Here is a 13,012-nt window from a genome sequence, read left to right as displayed (position 1 = left end):
ATATATATGGGTCTTGTTTTTGTATCCATTCAGCCAGTTTATGTCTTTTGGTTGGAGCATTTAATCCATTTACATTTAAGGTAATTATTGATATGTATGTTCCTATTACCATTTTCTTAATTGTTTTGCATTTGTTACTCTAGGGCTTTTCCTTCTCTTGTGTTTCCTGACTAGAGAAGTCCTTCAGCATTTGTTGTAAAGCTGGTTTGGTGGTGCTGAATTCGCTTAACTTTTGCTTGTCTGTAAAGGTTTTAATTTCTCCCTCAAATCTGAATGAGATCCTTGCTGGGTACAGTAATCTTGGTTGTATGTTTTTCCCTTTCATCACTATAACTATGTCCTGCCACTCCCTTCTGGCTTGCAGAGTTTCTGCTGAAAGATCAGCTCTTAACCTTATGGAGATTCCCTTGTGTGTTTTCTGTTGCTTTTCCCTTGCTGCTTTTAATATATTTTCTTTGTATTTAATTTCTGATAGTTTGATTAATATGCTTTGGCATGTTTCTCCTTGGATTTATCCTGTATGGGATTCTCTGTGCTTCCTGGACTTGCTTGGCTATTTCCTTTCCCATGTTAGGGACGTTTTCAACTATAATCTCTTCAAATATTTTCTCAGTCTCTTTCTTTTCCTCTTCTTCTTCTGGTACCCCTATAATTCGAATGTTGGTGTGTTTAATGTTGTCCCAGAAGTCTCTGAGATTGTCCTCAATTCTTTTCATTCTTTTTTCTTTATTCTGCTCTTGGTAGTTATTTCCACTCCTTTATCTTCCAGGTTACTTATCCGTTCTTCTGCCTCAGTTATTCTGCTATTGATTCCTTCTAGAGAATTTTAAATTTCATTTATTGTATTGTTCATCATTGTTTGTTTGCTCTTTAGTTTTCCTGCGTCCTTGTTAAAACTTTTTTTGTATTTTCTCCATTCTTGTTCCAAGATTTTAGATAATCTTTCCTGTCACTACTCTGAATTCTTTTTCAGGTAGACTGCCTATTTCCTCTTCATTTGTTCAGTCTGGTGGTTTTTTACATTGCTCCTTCATGTGCTGCATATTTCTCTGTCTTCTCGTTTAGCTTAACTTACTGTGTTTTGGGTCTCTCACAGGCTGCAGGGTCATAGTTCCTGTTTTTTTTTGTCTGCCACCAGTGGGTAAGGTTGGTTCGGTGGGCTGTGTAGGCTGCCTGGTGGAGAAGACTGGTGCCTGTGTTCTAGTGGATGAGGCCTGATCTTGTCTTTCTGGTGGGCAGGACTGCGTCTGGTGGTGTGTTTTGGGGTGTCTGTGAACTTAGTATGATTTTAGGCAGCCTCTTTGCTAATGGGTGGGGTTGTGTTCCTGTCTTGCCAGTTGTTTGGCATGGGGTGTCCTGCACTGGAGCTTGGTGGTCCTTGAGTGGAGCTGGGTCTTAGCATTGAGAAGGAGATCTCTGGGAGAGCTCTCTCCGATTGATATTAAATGGGGCCAGGAGTCTCTGGTGGACCAATGTCCTGAACTCGGCTCTCCCACCTCAGAGGCTCAGGTCTGACACCTGGCTGTAGCACCAAGACCCTGTCAGCCACAATGGCTCAGAAGAAAAAACCGAAAGACTAGAATAAAATAAAGTTATTAAAATAAAAAATAAAAAAGTAAAAAAAAAAAAAGAGCAACCAAACCGATACAGAAATCTACCAATGATAACAAGTGCTAAAATCTATACCAAAAAAAAAAAAAAAGGACAGACAGAGCCGTAGGACAAATGGTAAAAGCAAACCTATACAGACAAAATCACACAAAAAAGCATACACATACACACTCAGAAAAAGAGAAAAAGGAAAAATATATATATATGTAAAAGGAAGAGAGCAACCAAATCAATAAACAAATCTACCAATGATGATAATAAGCTCCAAATACTAAACTAAGATAAACATAAAACCAGAAACAAATTAGATACAGAAAGCAAACCCAAAGTATACAGTTGCACCCAAAGTCTACTGCCTTAATTTTGGGATGATTTGTTGTCTATTCAGGTATTCCACAGGTGCAGGGTACATCAACTTGATTATAGAGACTTAATCTGCTGCCCCTGAGGGTGCTGGGAGAGATTTCCCTTTCTCTTCTTTGTTTGCACAGCTCCTGGGGTTCAGCTTTGGATTTGGCCCTGCCTCTGCATGTAGGTTGCCCTCTGTTCTTCCCCCAGACAGGAGGGGGTTAAAGGAGAGGCTGATTAAGGGGCTCTGGCTCACTCAGGCTGGGGGGAGTGAGGGGTATGGAATGGGGGGCGAGCCTGCAGTGGCAGAGGCCAGCGTGAGGTTGCACCAGCCTGAGGCAAGCCATGTGTTCTCCCGGGGAAGTTGTCCCTGGATCACGGGACCCTGGCCATGGTGGGCTGCACAGGCTCCCAGGAGAGGAGGTATGGATAGTGACCTGTGCTTGCACACAGTATTCTTGGTGGCTGCAGCAGCAGCCTTAGCGTTTCATGCCCGTCTCTGCTGTCTGCACTGATAGCCGTGGCTTGTGCCTGTCTCTGGAGCCCATTTAGGCAGTGCCCTGAATCCCCTCTCCTCTCACACCCCAAAACAAGGTCTCTTGCCTCTTAAGCAGGTCCAGACTTTTTCCCACACTCCCTCCCAGCTAGCTGTGGTGCACTAGCCCCCTTCAGGCTGTGTTCACGCAGCCAACCCCAGTCCTCTCTCTGGGATCTGACCTCCGAAGCCTGAGCTCCCAGCCCCCACCCTCCCTGGTGGGTGAGCAGACAAGCCTCTCAGGCTGGTGAGTGCTGGTGAGCACTGATCCTCTGTGCGTGAATCTCTCCATTTTGCCCTCCGCACCTGTGTTACTGTGCTCTCCTCCATGGCTCTGAAGCTTCTCCCCCGCCCACCCCGTCTCCACCAGTGAAGGGGCTTCCTAGTACGTGGAAACTTTTCCTCCTTCACAGCTCCCTCCCAGAGATGCAGGTCCCGTCCCTATTCTTTTGTCTCTGTTTTTTCTTTTTTCTTTTGCCCTACCCAGGTATGTGGGTTGTTTCTTGCCTTTTGGGAAGTCTGAGGTCTTTTGTCAGCATTCAGTAGGTGTTCTGTAGGGGTTGTTCCACATGTAGATGTATTTTTGATGTATTTGTGGGGAGGAAGCTGATCTCCACATCTTACTCCTCTGCCATCTTGAAGTTCCCCCCTCTTTGTTCATTTCTAATTCTTTTTGTTTTTCCTTTTGTGGTTTGATGATTTTCTTTTGTAGTATGCTTGAGTTTTTTTCTTTTTGGTTTCTGTTAATCCATTGTATGTTTTTCATTTGTGATTACCATGGAGTTCAAGTATGTTGACCCATAGCTATGTCTACTTGCTTTAAACTGATAGTCATTCAAGTTCAAACATATTCTAAAAGATCTATGTTTTTATACTTCCCTCCTCCACATGTGATTTTGATGTCCTATTTTACATCTTCATGCTTATCCTTTTACTGTTAATTGTAGTTATAATCACTTTTACAATATTTTGATTGTTTTTTAATCTATGTATTGGCTGATTTAAGTGATCTTCAATCCTTTTCTATATTTGCTTTTCTTACTGTGATATTCCCTTTCCTGTAGATTCTTGCTTCTTTTCTACCTAGAGAAGACTCTTCAACATTTCTTTTAGGGTAAGTTTAGTATTGCTGAATTCTTTTAGTTTTGTTTGCCTGAGAAATTCTTTATCTCTCCTTCCATTATTAATGATAATCTTGCTGGGTAGAGTATACTAGGTTTCAGGTTTTTCCCTTTCAGGACTGAATATATCATGCCACTCCCTTCTGCCCTACAAAGTTTCTGTAGAAAAATCAGCTGATAGCTTTAATGGGGTTCCCTTGTAACTGATTCTTTGTTTTTAAAGACTAGAATAAACTAAAGTTATTAAAATAAAAAATAAAAAAGTAAAAAAAAAAAAAGAGCAACCAAACCGATACAGAAATCTACCAATGATAACAAGTGCTAAAATCTATACCAAAAAAAAAAAAAAAGGACAGACAGAGCCGTAGGACAAATGGTAAAAGCAAACCTATACAGACAAAATCACACAAAAAAGCATACACATACACACTCAGAAAAAGAGAAAAAGGAAAAATATATATATATGTAAAAGGAAGAGAGCAACCAAATCAATAAACAAATCTACCAATGATGATAATAAGCTCCAAATACTAAACTAAGATAAACATAAAACCAGAAACAAATTAGATACAGAAAGCAAACCCAAAGTATACAGTTGCACCCAAAGTCTACTGCCTTAATTTTGGGATGATTTGTTGTCTATTCAGGTATTCCACAGGTGCAGGGTACATCAACTTGATTATAGAGACTTAATCTGCTGCCCCTGAGGGTGCTGGGAGAGATTTCCCTTTCTCTTCTTTGTTTGCACAGCTCCTGGGGTTCAGCTTTGGATTTGGCCCTGCCTCTGCATGTAGGTTGCCCTCTGTTCTTCCCCCAGACAGGAGGGGGTTAAAGGAGAGGCTGATTAAGGGGCTCTGGCTCACTCAGGCTGGGGGGAGTGAGGGGTATGGAATGGGGGGGCGAGCCTGCAGTGGCAGAGGCCAGCGTGAGGTTGCACCAGCCTGAGGCAAGCCATGTGTTCTCCCGGGGAAGTTGTCCCTGGATCACGGGACCCTGGCCATGGTGGGCTGCACAGGCTCCCAGGAGAGGAGGTATGGATAGTGACCTGTGCTTGCACACAGTATTCTTGGTGGCTGCAGCAGCAGCCTTAGCGTTTCATGCCCGTCTCTGCTGTCTGCACTGATAGCCGTGGCTTGTGCCTGTCTCTGGAGCTCATTTAGGCAGTGCTCTGAATCCCCTCTCCTCTCACACCCCAAAACAAGGTCTCTTGCCTCTTAAGCAGGTCCAGACTTTTTCCCACACTCCCTCCCAGCTAGCTGTGGTGCACTAGCCCCCTTCAGGCTGTGTTCACGCAGCCAACCCCAGTCCTCTCTCTGGGATCTGACCTCCGAAGCCTGAGCTCCCAGCCCCCACCCTCCCTGGTGGGTGAGCAGACAAGCCTCTCAGGCTGGTGAGTGCTGGTGAGCACTGATCCTCTGTGCGTGAATCTCTCCATTTTGCCCTCCGCACCTGTGTTACTGTGCTCTCCTCCATGGCTCTGAAGCTTCTCCCCCGCCCACCCCGTCTCCACCAGTGAAGGGGCTTCCTAGTACGTGGAAACTTTTCCTCCTTCACAGCTCCCTCCCAGAGATGCAGGTCCCGTCCCTATTCTTTTGTCTCTGTTTTTTCTTTTTTCTTTTGCCCTACCCAGGTATGTGGGTTGTTTCTTGCCTTTTGGGAAGTCTGAGGTCTTTTGTCAGCATTCAGTAGGTGTTCTGTAGGGGTTGTTCCACATGTAGATGTATTTTTGATGTATTTGTGGGGAGGAAGCTGATCTCCACATCTTACTCCTCTGCCATCTTGAAGTTCCCCCCTCTTTGTTCATTTCTAATTCTTTTTGTTTTTCCTTTTGTGGTTTGATGATTTTCTTTTGTAGTATGCTTGAGTTTTTTTCTTTTTGGTTTCTGTTAATCCATTGTATGTTTTTCATTTGTGATTACCATGGAGTTCAAGTATGTTGACCCATAGCTATGTCTACTTGCTTTAAACTGATAGTCATTCAAGTTCAAACATATTCTAAAAGATCTATGTTTTTATACTTCCCTCCTCCACATGTGATTTTGATGTCCTATTTTACATCTTCATGCTTATCCTTTTACTGTTAATTGTAGTTATAATCACTTTTACAATATTTTGATTGTTTTTTAATCTATGTATTGGCTGATTTAAGTGATCTTCAATCCTTTTCTATATTTGCTTTTCTTACTGTGATATTCCCTTTCCTGTAGATTCTTGCTTCTTTTCTACCTAGAGAAGACTCTTCAACATTTCTTTCAGGGTAAGTTTAGTATTGCTGAATTCTTTTAGTTTTGTTTGCCTGAGAAATTCTTTATCTCTCCTTCCATTATTAATGATAATCTTGCTGGGTAGAGTATACTAGGTTTCAGGTTTTTCCCTTTCAGGACTGAATATATCATGCCACTCCCTTCTGCCCTACAAAGTTTCTGTAGAAAAATCAGCTGATAGCTTTAATGGGGTTCCCTTGTAACTGATTCTTTGTTTTTCTCTTGCTGCCTTTAGAATCCTCTCTTTTTTTTTTTTTTTTTTTTTTTTTTTTTTGTGGTATGCGGGCCTTCCCCTGCTGCTGTGGCCTCTCCCATTGCAGAGCACAGGCTCCAGACGCGCAGGCTCAGCGGCCATGGCTCACGGGCCCAGCCGCTCCGCGGCACGTGGGATCCTCCCGGACCGGGGCGCGAACCCAGTTCCCCTGCATCGGCAGGCAGACGCGCAACCACTGCGCCACCAGGGAAGCCCCTAGAATCCTCTCTTTATCTTTCACTTTTGCTGTTTTAATTATGTCTTGGTGTGGGTCTGTTTGGGTTTCTCTTGTTTGCGGCCTTCTGTGCTTCCTGTACGCAATACCCATTTCCTTCTTAGGTTTGGGAAATTTTCAGCCATAATTTCTTCAAATACATTTTCAACACCCTTCTTTTTATCTTCTCCTTCTGGAACCCCTATTATGCATAGGTTGGCATGCTTTTTATTATCCCATAGATCTCGTATGTTACTTTCATTTTTTTGTCTTTCTGTCTGCCGTTCTGATTGGGTGATTTCCATTATTCTATCTTCTACATCACTCATTCCTTCTTCTGTGTCATTTAGTCTGCTATTCACTTCATTTCTTCTAGATTGGTTTTAATCTCAGCAATTGAATTGCCTGTTTTTGATTGGTTCATCTTTATAGTTTCAACTTTCTTGTTACAGTGATCTGCATTTCTATCAATAATCTTTCTTAATTCAGTTAGCATTTTTGTTAGCTCCTTTTTGAGCTCGGGGTCTAATAGACTGGTGAGGTCTGTTTCATTATTCTTTCAGGAGATGTCTCTTGTTCTTGTTTAATTGGGAGTAGTTCCTCTGCCTTTTCATGTTACTTTATCTCTGTGAATTTAGGAGAAACAGTTACCTACTGTGGTCTTGAAGGAATGTTTTTATGGGGAGCAACTCTATGTCAACTGTGTGTGTTCAATATTTTTTTGTGTAAGGGCTGGTTTCAGTATAGATGCCAGCCAGGTCTTTTCTCACAGTGCTGCCTATTATCCCCTTGATACAGGGTGTGATTAGTGTTGTATCTAGAGCCAGTGCTAGATGTGAGGTAGCCCTTGCTCTCTTCTCGCTGGCTTTCACCACCCTGTTGGAGTAGGGTCTGCTGCCCAGCTGTTGGAGTAGAAGCCCTGAGGGTTGGGTTTGATCAGGCTCTGTTGCCCTTGAGTGCCCTGCCACAAAGGAGGTGATTGCTGAAGCACGTGAGGCCTGTGTGATCACAGAGGACATATGTGCCACCTGTGCAGGCATGCAAGGTTTCACTCAGAAGCAGGCCATCCCTTTCTCTGTTGTGTTCATCACAGATCTAGTGCAAGGCTGTGGTATGGAGTAGGCTGGGGTCGGGGTGTTGTGACTGCAGGAATTGAGGTAGCTGTGCTGCCGCCTGAGATCTGGACTGCCTCTGTGGCAAGACTCCTCCCAGGACCTGTCTGCCCAGATCCAGTGCTAAGCTGCAGTGTGGAGTGGGCCAAGCTGGGCATTCTTGCTGGGAAATGAACTGCTGATACTCATGCCTGGATCCCGTCTGCCCAAGATTCAGCACTTAGCCACTGCATTCTTGTGGCGCTGTCTGGTACGTGTGCTGCAGCCCCTCACCACCCTCTGCACCTGCTGACAATGGGCTCTGTGGCTCCACCTAGATCACACCCCAGGCGCTCCAGGCTGTCTCTGCGTAGCTAGATCAAGACTTCCCCCAGATTATCTGCCCAAGATTTAGCACTTAGCCTCTGCACATTCTGTGGCACTACCCTGTACATGGGCTGACAATGGTCTTTGAGGCTCTGCTAGGTTTACACTCCAGGCACCTTGGTCTGTCTCTGCATAGCTAGACTGAATCTTTGCCGAGATCATGTGCCAGGCTATGGTGTGGAGTGAGCAGGGCCAGGGTGTTTGCCACTTCAGATTGGGAAGCGTGGCAAGGTGGCAGCCACCAGCGCAAAACTCTCTCTGCCCTAATTGTTAGAAAGCTAGCATGGGCGCACTCCTCAGGAGTCTAGGCTTCTCCAGCCCTTCTGTCTCACTGGATTTCCTAGGAGGCGGGGGGGCTTGTCACCTCTGTGCAGGACCCCAGGACTGGGATGCCCAGATTGTGGCTAGACCTGCACGTCCACCAGTGTGGATCTTCTCTTTTACAGATCTCCCTCAGGGGCACAGGTCCTGACATGATGCCTTTTTTTTCTGTCTTACCCAGTTATGTGTAGATCTCTCTTGTATCTTTGGTTATATAGTTCTTCTGCCTGTTTCCAGTTAATTTTCCATGAGAGTTGTTCCACATATAGATGTTTTTGATGTGTTTGTGTGGGGAGGTGAGCTCCATGTCCTCCTACTCCACCATCTTGATCCCCCTCCTGCCCTTCGTATTTTGATAGAGAGTGCAGATTGCTGTATATTAATTTTGTATCCTGCAATTTTACCGAATTCAATGATGAGCTCTGGTAGTCTTTTGGGTTCTTTTTTTGGTGGCATCTTTAGGATCTTCTATGTATAGTATCATGTCATCTGCAAATGGTGACAATTTTATTGCTTCCTTTCCATTTTGGATTCCTTTTATTTCTTGTTCTTGTCTAACTGCTGTGGCTAGGAGTTCTAATACTGTGCTGAATAAAAGTGGCAAACGTGAGCATCCTTGTCTTTTTCCTGATCTTAGAGGAAATGCTTTTAGGTTTGCCCCCTGCCCTCAGGACTCAGTAGGGCTGGTGGGTTTGGGGTATCTGAGCTCCACAGGGTTTTTGTGCTCTCTGATAAATACCTGCTCTCACTTTACAGCATAAGAAGATGGGCTAGTACCCTTGGGACTAACTAGTTTTAACACATATCTACCACCCAGAAAGCATCTAGTCTTATAGAACAGTAGATTGGCCTATTGAAGATCAGTCCCATGACCAGCTGGGAGGTAGCACCTTAATATGGGGTGCTACCATGTAGGATTCTTTTTATGTTCTGAACCAGTGACAATATGGTGTTCTTTCTTCCAAAGCTAGGTATGAGGGTCTAGAACTGTGCTGTTTAATATAGTAGCCACTAGCACATGTGGCTCTTTAACTAAAATGAATCAAAATAAAAAATTCAGTTCCTCAGTCGCCCCACATGTAGTTAATGGTTACCATATTGGATAGCAGTACAGAAAGTTCTGTTATGACAGCACTGGTCTATAACCAAAGTAAGAGAAGTAGATCACCCACAAAAATTTTGCCTTCAGGTCTCATGACTGCTGGTTTAGGACTTTTGTTTTCAAAGGAGGAATGCTTACACCAAGGTACAAAACCATATTCCCACTAAGCTGGAAACTGATGCTGCCACCTATTTGGAGCTCCTCATTCTAGTGGGCAAATAGACTTTTTAAAGGCTGGGGGAGAGGGATGTTAAGTTATTGACTGATGTATTAGTTAGTAAAGACTAAATTATGCTCTGACTAGTGACTCCCAACTCTCAGTGGCTTATAACAACAAAGGTTTATTTTTCATTTGCATTATATGTCAATCATGGATCAATAGTTTTGCTTCTGCCCATGTCCTCTTCATTTTGGGACCAAGGATGGAATAGCCCCTATATGGGGCAGTGCCAAACTCTCATGACAGAGGGAAAAGGGCAGAACCACATGATAAAAGCTTCTTCATGGAAGTCCCTTAAGCTCACACTCAACTGGTGAAAGAAAACCACATGCCAGCCTAATGGCAGTGGGATGGGGATGGGGGTGTATAATCTTCCCAGTGGAGGGTCCCACAGGAAGTACCCTTTAGAGAGGGCCACAGAGTATTCTGAACAAAATACAACAGTGGGAATGATTCACACAGATCATTAAGAGGAAATAGTGTTGCTGATACAACGAATAGTGGTGTGTACTTATCTAAATGTTTCAGATAATGTATCTTATTCCTACCCCTACTTGCCCACAGAGTACTGTAAGTTGTTGGTTAAATTCACCATTTAATATGTAAGTTACTGAATGGCAAGATGGGACTGTGACAGGACTAAAGAGTAGACATCACAGAGATATCCTGGCCTTGGAACATTGACAACACTTTCTGTTGTCTCCCTCTGAGGAGGGGAAATGCATTTTTGATAATTGCATTATGTGATGCAGGAGCACTTTGGGGAGTATATGAATGAAAACACGTGGATGTGGATACTGGGAAACCAACAAATTATTTATAGCAGACAGTTGCCGTAAATTGTTGCCCAGCATTCACTCCCTCTTCCTGACTGTGCTCTGATTTCCTTTGGGAAATCTCTTCTACAGCATTATGTATAGTCTCGGTGCATCACTAAATTTTGGTGTCTGCCCTATATGAAGCTATGAGGAGAGATCCTTCCTCTAATTACCTTGGTTCCTACCCATTTCCAAGCCTGGTTTTCTAGACTTCTATAAGTCTGTGAGTTTCTAATGGCCTTTCTATATTTTTCACTTTTTGTTTAAGTTATCTAGAGCCAGGATCTGTTGCTTAGAAAGGAAGAGCCCTAAGGGATCCATCCACTGTGTGGTAGGCACTGTGCTAGGTTTTCGTATACATTGTCTCAGTAATTCTCACAGCCATCCACTAGTCTCATGGGGAAAACAATGGTAGCAAGAACTGCAGAACCTATTTGTCTTGGCTAATGGCGAATTTTAAATGGGGAGTGTAAGTACCTTTATTAAACTGTACAAATCAGGGTTGATCCTTACTAGCCAGGTGACAGGAGGGAGAAGAAGCAGTTTGCAAGCTGTCTGTGCCCATTGTCAGGTGAGGCAGGAAGAGAAAAGGAACAGCTCCATCTATCATTGTAAATAAAATTGGTAATCTTTTCAACAAAGATGCTGGGAAAACTATATCCACATGCAAAAGAATGAAGTTGGACCCTTACCTTACACCATACATGAAAATTAAATAAAAAAATGGACCAAACACCTAAATTTAAGAACTATGTAACCCTTAGAATAAAATATAGGTGAAAATCTTCATGACCTTGAATTAGGCAGTGATTTCTTAGGTATTACACCGAAAGCATAGGCAATAAAAGAAAAAACTGGACTTCACCAAAATTAAAAATTTTGTGCATCAAAGGACTATCAACAGAGTAAGTCAACCCACAGAATGGGAGAAAATATTTGCAAATCACCTATCTGACAAGAAATTAATATTCAAAATTTATAAAGAACAACTCAACACATCAAAAAAAAAAAAAACCCCACAAAACAACCAAACAAGCCAATTAAAAATTGGGCAAAGAACTTAAATATAAAAATTTCCAGGGACTTCCCTGGTGGCACAGTGGTTAAGAATCCACCGGCCAATGCAGGGGACACAGGTTCGAGCCCTAGTCTGGGAAGACCCCACATGCCACGGAGCAACTAAGCCCATGAGCCACAACTACTGAGCCTGTGCTCTAGAGCCTGCAAGCCACAACTACTCAGCCCATGTGCCACAACTACTGAAGCCTGCGTGCCTAGAGCCCATGCTCCACAACAAGAGAAGCCACTGCAATGAGAAGCCCGCACACTGCAATGAAGAGTAGCCCCCGCTTGCTGCAACTGGAGAAAGCCCGCAAGCAGCAATGAAGACCCAATGCAGCCAAAAATTAATAAATTAATTAATTTAAAAAATTATCCAAAGAAGATACATAAATAACTAATAAGCATGTGAAAAGATGCTCAAAATCTTTAGTCATCAGGGAAATGCAAATCAAAATCACAATGAGATACCACTGCACACCCCTTAGAACGGCTATTATTCAAACAGAAAATAAGTGTTGGTGAGGATGTGGAGAAACTGGAACCCTCATGCATTGTTGGTGGGAATGCAAAATGGTGCAGCTGCTGTGGAAAAACAGTCTGGTAGTTCCTCAGTAAGTTGAATAAATAATTACAAAAAGATCTGGCAATTCCACTCCTAGATATATACCCAAAAGAATTGAAAACAGGTACTCAAAGTTGTATGCCCATGTTCATAGCACTATCACAAGAGCCAAAAGATGGAAAAAAAAACCAAGTGTCCATCAGTGGATAAACAAACTGTGGTATATACATCACTGGAATTATATTCAGCCATAAAAAGGAAGAAAATTCCTACAAATACTATTATATGGATGAAACTTGAAAACATTATGCTAAGTGAAATAAGCCAGACACAAAAGGACAAATAGTTATCATTTCACTTATATGAAATATCTAGAATAGGCAAATTCCTCAAGATGGAAAGTATTGGGTTGGCCAAAAGGTTCGTTTGGTTTTTTCCGTAAGATGGCTGTAGTAGCACTTAGTTGTCTTTAACTTCATTCAAAACAATTTTGTTAGCTTGTATGTGACAGCTGTCATATCAGCATGAATTTTAAAAAAGACATCAAAATTGGTGAATTTTTGTGTAGCCATTTTATTATTGAAGATGGAAAAAAAATATTTTCGGCATATTATGCTCTATTATTTCAAGAAAGGTAAAAACGCAACTGAAGTGTAAAAAAAAGAATTGTGCACTGTATGGAGAAGGTGCTGTGATTGATCGAACGTGTCAAAAGTGGTTTGTGAAGTTTCGTGGTGGAGATTTCTCGCTGGACGATGCTCCACGGTCGGGTAGAGCAGTTGAAGTTGATAGCGATCAAATTGAGACATTAATTGAGAACTATCAACATTATACCACGTGGGAGATAGCTAACATACTCAAAATATCCAAATCAAGCACTGAAAATCATTTGCACCAGCTTGGTTATGTTCTTCACTTTGATGTTTGGGTTCCACGTAAGTTAAGCGAAGAAAACCTTGACCATATCTCTACTTATACATACTGAAAACGTTCCGTTTTTAAAACAAATTGTGACGGGTGATGAAAAGTGGATACTGTACAATAATGTGGAACAGAAGAGATCGTGGGGCAAGCAAAATGAACCACCACCAACCACACCAAAG

Source organism: Physeter macrocephalus, chromosome 11 (assembly GCF_002837175.3).
Source record: "Physeter macrocephalus isolate SW-GA chromosome 11, ASM283717v5, whole genome shotgun sequence".
Lineage (NCBI taxonomy): Eukaryota > Metazoa > Chordata > Mammalia > Artiodactyla > Physeteridae > Physeter > Physeter macrocephalus.
Note: the sequence above shows the minus strand (reverse complement) of the source record.